This window comes from Pituophis catenifer, unplaced genomic scaffold, assembly GCF_029215685.1.
Source record: "Pituophis catenifer annectens isolate HBS135680 unplaced genomic scaffold, rPitCat1.0.hap2 SCAF_4, whole genome shotgun sequence".
Classification (NCBI taxonomy): Eukaryota; Metazoa; Chordata; class Lepidosauria; order Squamata; family Colubridae; genus Pituophis; species Pituophis catenifer.
In genome coordinates, this window is record NW_027256884.1 from 98632794 (window position 1) to 98647130 (window position 14337).

Sequence of the window (14337 nt, forward strand, 5' to 3'; positions counted from 1 at the left end):
CATATATTTCTTTCAGCATTTTAAACCGGCAAGGGAGGAAAAACCCCAAATGTCTCCAAGTTACGACAGAAAGAATCAGCCAGGAAATAGTTGCAGAAGTTAGGAAAAAGAAAAGTAGTGCAAGTTTCTATAGCTGAAATTGATCTGAGCAACAAAGAAGGCCTAAAAGAAAGGAAAAAATTATTCATGCTGACAAAGAAAACTAAAATAGAAATAGGTGGGAGTGACCGAGAGGGCAAGATTAAGCCTAATTCAACCATGCCAAAGTTTCTCTGGCATAACTGTTTTCAAGTAGATCTCAGGCTACCATCTTTTTATTCATATGTTTGAGGGCAAACTTTTGAACCCGCTATTATGTCTGAACTTCAAAAAACTGAACACCTATTAGATAGCTTCAAGGAGATAAAGAAAACTATAACTCACTGTTGCCATCTAGTGGTTGCCTGGAGTTTTGCAGCGCAAATATGGCAGAGCCACACATTGCATTTAAAGTTCATTCATTCAGAAAAGTACAGGTAATCCTCGACTTACAACAGTTCATTTAGTGATCAAATTTACAATGGCACTGAAAAAAGTGACTTATGACTGTTTTTCATAGTTATGACCTTTGAAGCATCCCCCTGAAAGAATTCAGATGCTTGGCAACTGGTTCATATTTATGACTTGCTGTGTCCTAGGGTCACAAGATCACTTTTGTGACCTTCTGACAAGCAAAGGCAATGGGGGCCAGATTCACTTAACAACCTGCTTATCAACTTAACAACTTATCAGCTGCAGTGATTCACCTAACAACTAAGGCAAGAAAAGTTGTAAAATGGGGCAAAATTCCCTTAACAAATATCTCACTTAACAACAGAAATTTTGGGCTCAATTGTGTAATGACTGTCCAAAGTTACAATGGCATTGGGAAAAGTGTATTACAACAGTTGACCATCCCCATGGTCACATGATCAAAATTCAGACTCTTGGCAACTGACTCAGATTTATGACGGTTGGAGAATCCCGGGGTCATGATCACCTTTTGTGACCATTTGACAAGCAAAATGAATGGGGAAGCCAGATTCACTTAACAACCCTGGTACTAACTTAACATTTGCAGTGATTCACTTAACAACTGTGACAAGAAAGGTCGCAAAATGGGGCAAAATTCATCTAATAACGGTCTTGCTTAACAACAGAAATTTTGGACACCATTGCTGTCATAAACTGAGGACTACCTGTAGTGCTGTTCCTGCTGTTTTAATGTTGGACAATTTAAAGATTGTCATTGGACAATTCTCATTTCATTTCACTCCCCCTGAGCATCACTTCCCATCATGAAAAGCAACTACCAATTGCTCCCTGAATACGTGGCTGGATATAGATGGGGAAAAGTAAGCAGCTGCTTTAGAAGGCTGATGAAGCAGGAGGTAGCTCTGCCCTCAACTACTGCTTCAAAGGAATGGCAAGAGACCATGGAAGTATGTAGAAGAAGCCATAGAGCAAAAGGGATGTGAAACCTGAAATTGGCAGAAGCAGTGGAATACCTGTGAGTATTGAAAACCAAACGGCAATATCAGGTTCTTTTTCCTAGTCTAATCATACTTTTATGTAGCACAAGGATAATGTTGTTTTGTTTTGTGAACACAGGTGTCATGCTCTTTCAAAATAGAGAGAAAACCAGTTTTTTTTTTAAAAAAATCTAACATTCTTTCAAGATAATGCCAAATCCTTGTATGTAAAGAGCTCATGTAAAGCATGATACTTAGTGGAAGGTGGCTGTCAAGCATCACACAGGCAGATACCTTTGCAGAATTCAAGTGTCCAAGTCTGGAGCTTTTTTGTAACCCAAACCAAAATGGTCATCTCTAGAGTGGCTAGAGGTCAGAGATGAATAGGCATGTCTGCAATGGCCTAAAGTGACCAATATGAGACAAGAAGATTATGAACTGGAGTGGTTCATGGACAGAGGATTGAAACTGGGTGAGACTACTTTCAACTTCTATTATTGTTAGTTGCGAAGTCGTGTCCGACCCATCACAACCCCATGGACAACATTCCTCCAGGCTGTTCTGCCCCAGCTACGGACCCCAAAGAACGCAGTACACACAAAGTCCGTTCAAACCTTAGTTTACTAAATAAACCAGTCTTTTACAATAACGGCTGTTAATTAACTGCCTTAACAGCCACCAAGAGTTGAAAGAATAATAACTGAAAGCTTACTGTGGTTGGCAGAATGCCCAGAAGCAATTTGCAGGAAGCTGATAAGATAAGCAAGACAAGACATGAAGGTATGTGAACGAAGTTGTTCCCTGCAAATTGCTCCAGTCGGCGTTCCTCCTTAAATAGGCTAAGGGAATGGCCAATTAGCCCCAAGCTTTACTCTCGAGGAGACCTCTCCTGAGGAGCCACTCCTGCCTTTTGGCAGCTCTGTGCCCGTGCTTCGAGAAGAGGCTCCTCCTCTTCATCCTCTTCACTTAAGGAAGCTTCTGGAGGTTCTGAAGGCCCTGGTTGAATCCCCGCCTCTGACACCACATCTTCTCCAGCCTCCTCATTGTCTGACTTGAATGCCAGCTGCACAGGCTGCTGGTGCAGCACCACACCAGCCTCCTCGCTGTCGGAATCAGCTACTAGCTGCACAGGCCGCTGACAGGCCACAACACAGGCCTTCCTGTCCTCTACCATCCTCGAGTCCATTTAAGCTCAGGCCTACTGCTTCAGTGACTCCATCCAGCCGCCTCATTCTCTGTCATCCCATTCTTCTTTTGCCCTCAATCTTTCCCAGCATTAGGCGCTTCTCCAGTGAGCCCTTCCTTCTCATTAAGTGGCCAAAGTATTTCAGTTTCATCTTCAACTTCTATACTAGAGATCTAAACTCAAACAAATTTTTTTTTAAAAAAAAAAAGACTCCAAAACGCTAAGAAAGTGGCGAATTAACACATGGAGAAAGATTATAGACCCCAAAGTGAAACAAGCTTTTAATGGAAGACTATGAAGTTTTAAAACATAGAATACCCGGACTGGTACTTGTAGTAGTGTGAAAAGTGACTTAATTTGTGGATAACATTGTATGATTATTGAAAGAGCGCGTATAAAGAAAAAGGAATCTTGGTTTTTTCCCCTATTTTTTTCCTTAATTTTTTTCTGACAGTCAGCTGTTCTAACTTTGCTTTATTAATACTGGACCTTGAGCGGGAGTGCCATCTACTGGTGAAAGAAGATATTATACTACTACACAGTGGGAAACAACCTTGGCAAGTGAGGGTTAATTGATTAATTGATAACACAAGAAAAACAAGGAGGAGAACAAAGGAAATAGTAAAAGGCAAACAACACCTGGAAAGCCTTTCTATTTTGGTTCCATATGTACTGGTTTTTTGGTGACTTGGAAGTATTGAGTGAGCCTTTTGAAGAGTTTTAAGGCAAGGTGGATTATGAGTAACAAAAAACATTCTTGAAATTGAACATTTGATTCTGTGGATTAGAGACATTTGGAGAAACTTGGTGGGCCAATCTGGATTATTAAAACTATTTGATAGAACATTCTACAACAGGGGTATCAAACTCTATTTCATTGAGGGCTGCATCAGGGTTGTGTTGAACCTCGGAGGGTTGGGGTGGGTTGGCCAGGGTGGCTGTTGCCAGTTCGGTGTCACTCCTGTGTGGTGGCCCAAGTGCTCTGCCAGCAAAAATGGGTTCTTGCATTCTGTTTCTGGATGCAATGGCTTCCTGCAATCCTGTGCCAGTGAAATGGAGCTCGGGAGAGCCGCATGCGGCCCTCCCAAGCTCCGTTTTCGTTGGCAGAGGCAGCACAGGCCGGTCCTTTGCTGTTTGCAAGGTGGCCCTAAGGGTCAGATCTAAACAACCTGCAGGCGGGATGTGGCCCACAGGCCTTGAGTTTGATATCCCTGCTCTACAAGGCAAAAAAGAAAGAAGAGAAGAAAAATTAAACAAGACTTAAAATTTTGGAAAATTTAGAGGGTGCAAATTGGAAAATTTTAAGGACTATAAATTTAGGGGATTTTGAGAAACAGTTCTGGGGCTATGTAAATTTTATTAATATTGGCATTTTTGGTGTTTTGGGACAACACGCCCCCCCTGTTCCTCTGCCTCGCTGATGTCAGACTGTGGAGGCTCCAGAATCAGCACATAACTCCCAGATGGCCATGGCCCCATCTCTGTCTCCGATGCAGAGCCCTCGTCTGAGCCTTCCCCAGACTCCAGGACTGGCCCATGTTCCTCCTCAGCATCCTCACTGTTGGACTCTGCTGCCAGCTCCGCAGGCCGTCAGCGGACCACAATAGAAATATTGAGGTTTCAATGTATTCAGGAAGATATGACAAGGAATCATAGGGAGATGATGGAATTGATGCAGGATACAAATGTGAGATTATAAACCCCACAGCAAGCAATAATAAAAGATGAACAAAAAATTCAGAAAATGGAGGAGAAGCCAGAAGAAGCTGAGGAAAGAATAGAGGAGATAAATCCAAAAATGATACAAGCGGATAAAGATATGGAAGAGAGAGTAATAATTTCTAAAATGGAACAGACAGCTTATGCTCTAAGAGTTCCAAAACATAGAAGAGAATAAAGAGAGAGTTCTCTTTAAAATGATGAAAGAACTATGGATGGGTACTCTAGAGATCCAACAGCAAGACATAGATGTTGTGGCAGATAAAATACTTTGATTAAATAAATGTGTTGTAAGGAGTTACAAGGTCCCAAGGGAGAAGCATGAAAGATTTACCAAAAAGTAAATAAAAGTTGAAATTCTAAAAAGGGCAAGAGATGATGGATAGATGTAGAATACTTCTTAATAGGGTGGCTTATTAAGAGTTAGAAAAAAGAGATAGAAAGTAGAAACTGAGAAAATAGTATCATGTATACTGATATATAATAGAATGCATTATAATTACCATGTATACAGAAATCTTAGAAGTTGAAAGATTATGATTATGTATATCTAAATAATATTAGCAGTAGTACTGTGTTTAAAATACAATACAATACAATACAATACAATACAATACAATACAATACAATACAATACAATACAATACAATATAATACACAGACAACACTGTTCAGACAATACACCATTTATGGATGTTAAAGAAAAAACTATAAATAAAACTATAAAAAAAAATAAAGTGACTAATATGAGCTAGACCAGGCCTGTCAAACTGGTGGCCTGTGGGCCATCACACTCAGGCCACACCCACCCCGGCTCTACAAAGGCAAAAAATGTGATACGTCACATGACGTGATTGAGTTTGACACCCATGAGCTAGACAGATTGCACCCTTTAACTACATCATCAACTACACTGTCGAGAATACTTGATCATGCTTATGGCAAGAGGTGCAGGGGTGCTATTCAGCAGGTTCTGACAGGTTCTGGAGAACCGGTAGCAAAAAGTTTGAGTAGTTTGGAGAACTGGCAAATATTACCTCTGGCTGGCCCCAGAGTGGGGTGGGAATGGAGATTTTGCAATATCCTTCCCCTGGAGTGGGGTGGGAATGGAGATTTTGCAGTATCCTTCCCCTGCCATGTCCACCAAGCCATGCCCACAGAACCGGTAGTAAAAAAATTTGAATTCCACCACTGAAGAAGTGTATTAGGAGAATAACACTAAAACATTGGAAAAATAAAGGTGACAATCTTCTTCAGCTGGGGATCAGATGAAGGAAACATGAGGATGTAGCATAAAGAAAACAGTAACCGGGTTAATGCAATAACTCCTGAGAATTAACAGATTTTTAGTTGGTTGCTAGTTGCTCGGTCTGGTTTAAGTCATCCCTCCCACTTAGCACTATGACTATCATTGCAACATTGCAATATAATTCCCAGGAATTCTAGGGAAGAAATGAGTCTGTCTACAAAGTATTACTGCAAGGTTGTACAAAGCTAGGAGATATTGATCAGAAATCTAATACTTAAAAAGAACTCCAACCCCAATCACTCCATATCAGTTCTTTTTAAAAGTTTAGTGCTGATTTTCTTCTATTGTAATTATGCTATCTTTCCTTCCTCAATATTTACTTCTTTGCTGCCACCCAGTGGTCATCTTCCTTCTCCATACAGAATATACTGTATATCTGGACAGTTTTAAACATTCTTAACTCCCAAAAAGTGCTGAATGTAAAAGTTATCCTACAAAAGCAGACCATAAAACAGCAATAAACGCACTTTTGAGGAGGTTCAGTTCCACACCTAGAAGGAACAAAGATTCGTTTGATTTTTCAGGCGATTCCTCTCATGTTGAGAGACAGATCTGAGAATGTCTTCTTTGACCTCTAGACATAAAAGTGGCTCATAGCAGGGCTTAATGGTATCTATAGAATGCAGCACATTCATCAACAAAGCTAAATTGTCACATTATGACACAAGCATCTCACATTTCAGGTGTTCACCGCACATAAAAAAGGTCAAAGCTTGAATCACATCAACACAATAGTATTTTCATTATTTGCTTCCCCTTTAGCCCTTCCTGTGGACGTCTCTGGAATGCCTCAACATTTGAGACAGACACATGCACACACAGAGAGTTGACCTCTACTGACTAGAGCCAAATAACAAGCTTTTATGGAAGTTGAGACTAATGAAATTATTGTTGTCTTTCATATACAGGAGGCATCTATATTTCTGCTGGCATTACCATAACACCCCAGTTCAATTATTTTGTTCGAGGAAGTCAGAAATAGCCTTGCAAGAAGAATAGTATCCCATATGGCTGCAGAGAGTTCATCATGGGGGCAGGGGCTGTCATGGCAAGGGATAAAATGCCTGAAATAGATTGTTATGTAAACAGAATGCAGTTTCCATTGACAGTGTAGCTTCAGAACTAGGATGTACAAGGTCCATTGCAACGAAAGGGCAGGACAAGAAACATTGAGACAAACAAAGATATGGGCAGACACTTAGATCCTTTAGATACCAGTCTGTGTTATGATGAGGGCATCTTTGTATGTACAATAAAAGCAGCTTCCCAACACAAGCCAAATCTTTAATTATTGCATGAGACTGTTGGAGTGCTAAAGAAAGAGAATAATTGCAGTGGCATACAAAAGATTCATGACAGTATCTAGTAGAGTATGCTGCTTCTTCTACTATGTGTATTAAAGGGGATTGCCTCCTGAAACTGCAAATAGATATAGATGTCTGTCACTGTGACAAGTCATCATCCAGACAGATAATCCATGAGAGTTGAAGCTGAACTATTTGCACTTCATTTTCAACAACTTTTTCTTTAATATCTGGTTGCTATTATTGTTGTTATTTGCAAAGTCATGTCCGACCATTTAAGTTTATGCTGATTGCTTCAGTGACTCCATCCAGACACCTCATTCTCTGCCATCCCGTTCTTCTTTTCCCTTCAATAGTTCACAGCATTAGGCTCTTTTCCAGTGACTCCTTCCTTCTCATTAAGTGGCCAAAATATTTCAGTTTCATCTTCAGGATCTGGCCTTCTAAAGAGCATCAGGGTTGATCTCCTGGTTTGATTGCCTTGCAGTCCAAGGGACTCACAGGAGTCTTCTCCAGCACCATAGTTCAAAGGCCTCAATTCTTTGACGCTCAGCCTTCCCTATAGTCCAACTTTTACAACCATACATTGTAACTGGGAAAACCATAGCCTTGACTTTACGCACTTTTGTTGGCAGGGTGATGTCTCTGCTTTTTAGTATGCTGTCTAACTTTGCCATAGCAAGCGTCTTTTAATTTCTTGGCTGTAGTCCCCATGTGCGGTGATCTTGGAGCCCAGGAAAATAAAATCTGTCACTACCTCCATTTCTTCCCCATCTATTTGCCAGGAATTGAGAGGGCTGGGAGCCATGATTTGAAACTCAACTCTTGTTGAGTTTCAAGAGAACTTTTGCACTCTCCTCCTTCACCCACATCAAGAGGCTCTTTAGTTCTTCTTCATTTTCTGCCATTAGAGTGGTATCTGCATATCTGAGGTTGTTGATATTTCTCTTGGCAATCTAAATTCCAACTTGTGATTCATCCAGCCCCACCTTTCTCATGATGTGCTCTGCATATAAGTTAAATAGGCAGGGCAACACTATACAGCCTTGCCGAACTCCTTTCTCAATTTTGCAATTTTGAACCAATCAGTGATTCCGTGTTCAGTTCTCACTGTTGCTTCTTGACCCGCATATAGGTTTATCAAGAGACAAATAAGATGGTCTGGTACTCACATCTCTTTGAGAACTTGCCACAATTTGTTGTGATCCACACAATCAAAGGCTTTAACATAGTCAATGAAGCAGAAGTAAATGTTTTTCTGGAACTCCCTAGCTTTCTCCATGATCCAGCATATGATGGCAATTTGATCTCTAGTTCTTCTGCCTCTTCAAAATCCTGCCTGCACTTCTGGTAGTTCTCGTTCCACATACTGCTGGAGCCTAGCTTGTAGGATTTTGAGCATAACTTTGCTAGCATGTGAAATGAGTGCAATGGTTTGGTAGTTTGAGCACTCTTTGGCATTGCCCTTCTTTGGAATTGGAATGTAAACTGACCTTTTGCAATCCTGTGGCCACTTTTGAGTTTTCCAAATTTGCTGGCATATACAGTGTAAGAATAAGAATAATTTTATTTCTATACCGCCCTTCTCCCGAAGGACTCAGGGCGGTGTACAGCCTATTAAAAGCACTTTTATTGCATCATCTTTTAAGATTTTGAATAGCTTAGCTGGAATACTGTCACCTCCACTAGCTTTGTTGTTGTTCTGACTTCCTAAGGTCCATTTGACTTTCCATTTCAGTCAGTGGCCACCCTTGAGGTCAATGGCCACCCTATCATAGTTATCAGGGACTTTAAGCTCCATTTTGTATAATTCTGTGTAATTTTGCCACCTCTTCTTAATCTCTTCTGCCTCTGTTAGGTCCCTGCCATTTTAGTCCTTTATCATGCCCATCTTTGCATGAAACATTCCCTTCAAATCTCCAATTTTCTTGAAGAGATCTCTGGTTCTCCCTATTCTACTGTTTTCTTCTGTTTCTTTGCACTGTTCATTTAAGAAGGCATTCTTATCTCTTCTAGCTATTCTCTGGAATTCTGCATTTAATTGGGTGTATCTTTCTCCCTTGCCTTTCACTTCCCTTCTTTCCTCAGCTATTTGTAAGGCTTCCTCAGATAGCCATTTTGCTTTCTTGCATTTCTTTAGTTTTGGGATGGTTTTAGTTGCTACCTCTTGTACAATGTTGTGAACCTCCGTCCATAGTTCTTCAGGCACTCTGTCTATCAGATCTAATTCCTTAAATCTATTTGTCACCTCTACTGTATATTCATCAGGGATATGATTTAGTTCATACCTGAATAGCCTAGTGCTTTTCCTTCTTCAATTTAAGTCTAAATTTTGCAACGAGAAGCTCATGATCTGAGCCACTGTCAGCTCCTGGTCTTGTTTTTACTGACTAGATAGAATTTCTCCATCTTTGACTGCAGAGCACATAGTCAATCTGATTTCTGTGTTGACCATCTGGTGATGTCCATGTGTAGAGATGTCTCTTAGGTTATTGGAAAAGAGTGTTTGCTATGACCATCGTATTCTCTTGATAAAATTCTACCAGCCTATGTCCTGCCTCATTTTGTACTCCCAAGACCAAACTTGCCTGTTATTCCGGTTATCTTTTGACTTCCTAATTCAGCACTACAATTCCCCATGATGATAAGGACATAATTTTTTGGTGTTAATTCTAGAAGGTGTTGTAGGTCTTCATAGAACTGGCCAACTTCAGCCTCTTCAGCACCAATGGTTGGAGCATAGACTTGGACTACTGTGATGTTGAATGGTTTGCTTTGGATTCAAACTGAGATCATTCTGTCATTTTGGGGATTGTATCCCAGTATTACTTTTCCTATTCTTTTATTGACTATGATGGCTATTCCATTTCTTCTGAGGGATTCTTGCCTGCAGTAGTATATCTAATGTTCATTTAAATTAAATTCACCCATTCCTGTCCATTTTAGTTCACCGATTCCTAAGATGTCGATGTTCAGTCTTGTCATCTCTTGTTTGACCACGTCCAGCTTGCCTTGATTCATGGATCTTACATTCCACGTTCCTATGGAGTGTAGGTCTTTACAGCATCAGACTTTCCTTTCACCACCAGATGCATCCACAGCTGAGCGTTCTTTCGGCTTTGGCCCAGTCGCTTCACTCTTTCTGGTGCTACTAGTACTAGCCCTCTGCTCTTCCCCAGTAGCATATTGGACACCTTCCGACCTGAGGGGCTCATCTTCCAGCATCATATCTTTTTGCCTTTTGGTACTGTCCATGGGGGTTTTATGGCAAGATACTGGAGTGGGTGACCCTGCATGGCATAGCTAATAGCTTCATTGCGCTGCGCAAGCCCCTTCTCCACAACAAGGTAGTGAATTGCTATGGGAATCCTTAACTGATGAAGGGACTCAACTTCTTTCTACTCTGTACTCTCATTGGTCACATATCTGAAAAGGAATTCATAACTGATTGGCTCAGCTATCTCAGTTTTTCTGATAATTTAAAATATTTTCTGTAGACGTTCTATGTGATTTGTAACAAAGCTACTTGTAACAAAGCTATTTGAAAGATCCAGTTCTCCCATCTAAATCTGCCTAAATCTGGGTGCTAGGAGTTATCTTTTCCTTTTTCCAGTAGGAGCCACATTTCATAGGAACATAGGAAATCTTACTGCTCACAGGCTCTGGATGATATGCAACAGCTATCTTCCATATGCTTTCGCCACAATTTTTTGTTCAGGACAGTTTGCCATACAAAGTGATGCGTTGCTTAGTTGGGGTTTATTTTTTTTAATGCATTTTATTTTAGTTTTTATTTGACCTTTAGTTTAGTTGATCTTTAGTTGTTATTTGACCACTGAGTCATAGTGGTGCAGTTGTTAGAATGCAGTATTGCAGACTAACTCTGCCCACTGCCAGGTGTTCGGTTCTGACCGGCTCAAGGTTGACTCAGCCTTCAATCCTTCCAAGGTCAATAAAATGAGGACCCAGATTGTTGGGTGCAATGTGCTGACTCTGTAAACTGCTTAGAGAGGACTGTGAAGCACTATGAAGTAGTATATAAGTCTGCTATTGCTATTGCTACCTTCAATCAATGGTATGACTATAAAGATTTTACCTGATTGAAAAAAATTGACATACCCATATTGGAGTATGATAATAATATTTTTTGTTGGGAAGTAAAGCATGAGCAAAATGGAGCACAAGAATGATGAAATATGATAAATGCCACTTAAAATAATTATGATTGTTCAAATGTTCGTGTACTGCACAGGATGAGAGCAGAGTGATCAAGTATTTGCAGGGCCAAACCCTTGATTACAAAATGAGAAAGCAATTATTTAACTTGCCCTTCGGCTTATAATGTGTCTTTACTGTAAAACATCTCTAACAACTGGATTCTGATATTTGGAAAGTATCTGTTAATTGTGCAATGAATTTGCCTCTGATCTTTGTATTAGAGCTTTATTGCTTTCATACAAACTCAATTCTTGTTTTATCGCATCTACAGTAAATTATTTGAACCTCAGATCCCATCCAATTGGTCTCCTCGCATTATTTTATGGGAAACTTGTTTTAGACACTGTATTTTTATCAGTCTATAGAATTGTGATTGTTTGGGCATTTGTCCATGGAAAGTCAACATTTTCCTTTTCCTTATTTTTAATAAAATTGGGTTTTAGATTGTAAGATTGATACTTTCATTTTCATCTCTGCAAAAGAAGTTGGAACTGCTGTTCTCTGACAAGCCCAAAGCAGCTGGGGCTAATTGACACTATAACCTAAGGTTACCTTTCCCTCATCCTCATGTTGATGCTGATTGAGGATGAAAAGGATGTCTTCCAATTTATGGAGAAGCTGCTCAGCCTCTGGAATCCCCATCTTTCTCACAAATTATTAAAGAGAAGACTGGCCAAAATATTTTCTTTCTTGGGACAATAGCAGCAGGACAGTATTATGTAACCCATAACCACATGCTGTTCCATGCACATGTCCATGAGGAAAGCTGGGTCAAAAGATATGGCCAGGTGAGCTCCTTTTCCAGTGATGGCACCTCACTGATTAGCCATCCACCATAGCCCAACTTTTTTTTTTTTGACTTTGTAGAAAATTAGTTTTCTCAAGTACCCCCCGTTTTTTTTAAGACTTGTATACATACATAAAATCAAGCTGTATTAGATTATAGAGAGCCATCAATAATAGAAGAATGTTCATTCACTCATACTAAAAGCATATGCCAAATACCAGAATTCACTATCGTGATTTGTAATCTGTGACAGTCCTGTTCCCTAGGATTCCAGTTTACATTCCCATTTATAGAGTCCTGGAGTTGCCATTTTTTATACTTGTCATATGTAAAATAATGTGTGAAGAATCATGAAATTTTGATACATCAGACTTTAATTTGAATATAGTGTTACTTGTATTTCATCACCAGAGGTGGGCTGCTGCTGTTTCAGACCGGTTCACCCAAACTGGTTGTTCCGATCCTGTGTGGTTCGGAGAACCGGCAAATCGGACCACCGGCTGGCTCTGACCCTGCCTGTTTTCAGACTGTTTTTCCGCATCTCCCTTCCGATTTTGGTTGGAAAAACGACCTGAAAAATGGGCGGGGTGGGGCCAGCCGATGGTCCAATTTGCCAGTTCTCTGAACCGCGCAGAATCAGAACTGCTTTGGGCGAACCAGTCCAAACTGGCAGCAGCCCACGTCTGGATGAGGGGACCCGGGAAGCGTCTGGGTCCAGCTTATCCAGCTTCTCTTTCTCTCACAGCCAGCTTTCCCAGTGTAGCTTGACGCAGTCTCTCTCTCTCTCTCTCTCTCACACACACACACACACACACACACAAACAGGTTGGATCTTTCTTTCCTCCCACCCGCACCACCGGGGACCCCTTGATTCCCTCCCCAACCCTGCCTGTGCCACACAGGTACCACCCACACAAGTGACGTAGAGTTGGCCACGCCCACTCAGTCACGACACCCCCCACTCACCCAGCCATGCTCACCCAGCCAGTCATTAGGACAGAGAATTGGTTGTTATGTTAAAAGATTTGGAGGCCACCACTGTCCATCAGATGAATTCAGAAGCAGCCATGCGAAATGGCATTCATGCAAAAATCTAAAATGCATGTTGAAATATATTGGTTTTGATGAGAAAACACCAATTTGTGTGTATTTGTGTGGCTTTGAAGACACAATTAGTGGAAATATTCACTATTAAAAGTAATATAATTTCATGGCTCCAATGTCAGATAGTGCAGAATATGCCATTTCATTGGCCTGCTCACTTCTGTAATGACAAAGTGATCATTGGCCAATTGTCATTTGTGTCCTATTGTATCTCAGTGCTGTGTGTGGCAATAAGAGAAGAAAGCATGGGGCAGGGTAAAGTACAAATTTAATATTTATTTAATAAATTAAAAATAATACACATTTTGATTGATAAAATTTTTACACAAATGTGCGATTAATGATTGCTGTAAAGTCATCAGATAGCCAACTGTTAGCTCATAAAATCCATTGTTTACAGGAAAATTAAGTATTTTCTGCATGTTAATAGTAATAATCACAATGGTTATAAACTCAGATTTTTTTGTGTTATTACTGGTAAAATATTAAATGTTTCCATATATCTATCAAACATTGCAGACATTCACCACTGAGAAGTGTATTTTTAAAACTGTTATCATGCAACAATGAATCATAGAAACTTTCAATTCTCAAGTTTGACATGTAGATCTCCGTTTTGCAAAGTAGCAGTAGATGAGGAAGCCTAAAATCTCACTTCAAAATCACTTCCATTATTTTTAACATTGGTATTCTTCATGCAGACATACATGGCCACCAAACAGGAAGGAACATGACCTTCAAACCTGGGGAAGAGTCTGCTTCTTACCTGATGTAGCAGAAATGCCCTTGCATTACTATAATCTGCCAACACTGCGGATAAAGCAGAATTTCAAGAATTACCATGAAAAAATGCCTTTTACAAAGAGGATGAAGGGCAAGCAACAAGAGAAAATATACATGAGAAAATATACCAGTAAACGTAATTTATCTGAGTGATTAAAAGTACAGTGATTAAAAATGATGAAATATATCTTGTATTGAAAACTGAAAAATAATCCCATGTCAGGTGAACTCCTTATAAAGATATTATGCCCCGGAATATCTGTCTTTTGAAGAAACTGAGGAAACGTTTCAGTTAATTAAAATTTATTCCCATTTAACAATTCAAGAGAAATGAACTTGTAGATGGTGAAACTAAGGCAGGAAATCAAGAGGCCATTGCATGGGATGTGACAGATTCAGACATGGAAGTTAAGATCTTGTACAGGTAGTCCTCAATT